This window comes from Manis pentadactyla, chromosome X (genome assembly GCF_030020395.1).
Source record: "Manis pentadactyla isolate mManPen7 chromosome X, mManPen7.hap1, whole genome shotgun sequence".
Lineage (NCBI taxonomy): Eukaryota > Metazoa > Chordata > Mammalia > Pholidota > Manidae > Manis > Manis pentadactyla.
In genome coordinates, this window is record NC_080038.1 from 125494194 (window position 1) to 125497534 (window position 3341).

Below are 3341 nucleotides of genomic sequence, written 5' to 3' on the forward strand. Positions count from 1 at the left end.
GAAAACTGGACAGCTACATGGTAGACAATGAAAGTGGATTATTGTATAACTCCATATGCAAAAGTAAACTTGAAATGGATCAAAGATCTGAAGTCATGAAACCATAAAACTCACAGAAGAAAACATAGACTAAAATCTCTTCAATATAAACATGAGTAACTTTTTCCTGTACACATCTCCTTGGGCAACGGAAACAAAATAAAAAATGAACAAGTGGGCCTACATCAAACTAAAAAGCTTCTGTACAGCAATGGACACCATTAGCAGAACAAAAAGGCATCCTACAGTATGGGAGAATATATTTGTCAATGATTTATCCAATAAGGGACTAACATCCAAAATATATAAAGAACTCATATGCCTCAACACCCAAAAACCAAATAACCCGATTAAAAAATGGGCAGAGGATCCTCTTTTGCAACCCAAAACTCATTGTTCAGTATGAGTTTTGATACAGATAAGATGGAACATGATACCTAATGAGGACTAAAGTAGTGATGCGGGGCTGCTATGGATAATTAAAAAGCATAGGATGTAAGGTAAAGCTCAGCTGCTATTGATAATTAAAAAGCATAGGATGTAAGGTAAATCTCAGCTGTATCAGTTTAGTGTTCTAATGTTGACATGAAACAAAAATGGTTGTCTTTTAGGCTCATAACTTGAAAATACAGTCTCTGGACTTACAGATATTTGCATATCCCAATGATCTATACTATTCTTAGGGTATGACAACTTAGGAATGTGTATGATTTAATCTTAACTAAGGGCTAGAGGGTGTCTAAAATTGAGAACCAGGCAGATCCATCTCCTCTGACCCTAAATGTGGTCCCAAAGTAAATTGCATGAAGAAATGGAACTCAGATTACAGGACTGACTAATAACTGGATTGAACAAAAGGTGATTTTAAAAGGAGTGTTTTTATTAAAGATCACGCCTCACTTTGGAGAAGCAAAGGCGATCGGCAGTGGAAGGAACCACAACATACTAAGTTCTTCAAATATTTATTGACTTATGTTGCCTATGTTATATAATAAAAACAACCCTTTACAGTTTCAAAAAAAATGGGCAGAGGACCTGAACAGACACTTCTCCAAAGAAGACATACAGATGGCCAACAGGCACATGAAAAGATGCTCTACATCACTGATCATTAGGGAAATGCAAATCAAAACCACAATGAGATATCACCTCACACCGGTTAGCACAGGCACTATCCAAAAGAGAAGAAATGACAAACGCTGGCAAGGATGTGGAGAAATAAGAACCCTCCTACACTATTGGGAATGTAAATTGGTTCAACTGATGTGGAAAGTAAAATCGACTTTCACCAAAAAACTAAAAATAGAAATGCAATTTGATCCAGTAATTCCACTCCTAGGAATTTACCCAAAGAAAACAAAATCTCTGATTCGAGAAGACATATGCACCCCTGTTTATTGTTGCACTATTTACAATAGTCAAGAAATGGAAGCAATCTAAATGTCCATCAAGAGATGAATGGATAAAGAAGATGTGGTACATATACACAAAGGAATATTATACAGAAGTAAAAGAAAAAGAAATCCTGCCATTTGCAACAATATGGATGGATCTAGAGGGTATTATTCTCAGTGAAATAAGTCAGACAGAGAAAGACAAATACCAAATTATTTCACTCATTCGTGGAGTATAACAATGAAAAAAAACTGAAGGAACAAAACAGCAGTAGACTCATAGACACCAAGAAGGGACAAATAGTTACCAAGGGGAATGGGGGGGAGGGGGAGAAAGGGATTAAAGGGCACATTAATTCACAATTACAATATAGGTAGGTCACTGGGATGGTAGTACAGCACGGAGAATACAATTAATGACTCTATAACATCTTGTTGATAGACAGTGACTGCAATGGAGGAGTGGAGGTCTTGATAATATGGGTGATTGTCGAAGCCCTGTGTTGTGTATGTGAAACCATAAGAATGTATATCAAAGATACTTTAAGAAAAATAAAATGTAACCATTTAAAATGTACAACTCAGTGTTTTTAGTATACTTATAGATAAGTAGTGATATGTCATTGTGGTCTTAATTTGCATTTCACTAATTGCTAATGATGTGGAATAACTTTTCATGTGTTTATTTATCCATATTTCCTATTCAGTGAAGTGTCTTCTTTTTTCTTGTTAGTTTTGCTAGTGTTTAGTCAATTTTATTGATTTTTTTCAAATTACCAGTTATCTGTTTCATTTGTTTTTTCTATTTTTCTGTTTTCAATTTCATTGACTTCCACTCTATTTCCCTCCCTTGCTTTGGGTTTTCTAGGTTAAGTTATACCTTTAGGTTATTGATTTGAGACTTTTTCTCTTTTATAATATTAGCACTTAGTGTGCTATGAATTTCCCTCTCATCTCATTTTTAGCTGTATCCTTCAAAGTTTGATATATTTATTTTCATTTTCATTCAGTTCAGTACATTATTTCCTTTGAGACTCATTCTTTGACTTAAGGACTATTTAACAGTATGTTGACTTATTTCCAAGGGTTTGGAGATTTTCCAATTATCTTTCTCTTCTTAATTTCTGGTTTGATTCCAAAGTTGTTGAGCAACATACTCTGTATGATTTCCTTCTTAAAAATATGTCCAGGTTTGTTTGTGTATGGTCTATCTTGTTATATGTTCCATGCTCATGTGGAAAGCATGTATACTCTGTTGTTGTTACCTGGTGTATTCTATAAATGTCAATTTCACCATGTTGATTGATGGTGTTATTGAATTCTATATCCTTGCTGATATTCTGTCTACTTCTGTATGTTTTTGAGAAAGGTGTGTTGAAGTCTTCAGTGACAGCTGTTTGTCTATTTCTCCTTTTATTTCTATCAGTATTTACTTGGCATATTTTGCAGCTTTGTTGTTTGGGGCATAAACATTGGGACCCCTATATGTTGTCTCTGTGTATTGACATTTCTCATTAAATATGTCCTTCTCCTCTTTCTCTGTATTTGATAATTTTATTGCATTGGTTCACTTTATTTGATATTATAGCCACTCTTGCTTTCCTTTGTTAAATGTTTACATGAACTTTTTCCATCCTTTTACCTCCAACATGCATATATTCTTCTATTTGAATTTCTTTTATGTGGCATATTATTGCATCATGTTTTGAACCTACTCTGCCACTTTGTCTTTTAATTTGTGTATTTAGATCTTATGAGTTTAATGTAATTATTGATATGTCAAGGCTTAACTGTAACATTTTTTGTTTCCCGTTCCCTTTGTTCTTCACTGTTGTGTTTATTGTTCCTGTCCTTTTGGTTTACTCATACCTTCTTTTAGAATTGTTTTGGTCTATCTATACTTTTTGT

The 3341-nt window shown here is 34.0% G+C and overlaps 1 non-coding gene across 1 annotated transcript; it reads left to right on the forward strand.

The window, feature by feature from the left end:
* The first annotated feature begins 384 nt into the window (after positions 1-384).
* On the forward strand, positions 385-472 carry LOC118910051 (small nucleolar RNA SNORA40). Its single transcript, XR_005023817.1, has one exon. It is a non-coding gene; the product is annotated as a small nucleolar RNA SNORA40 (small nucleolar RNA).
* Positions 473-3341: the final 2869 nt, after the last annotated feature.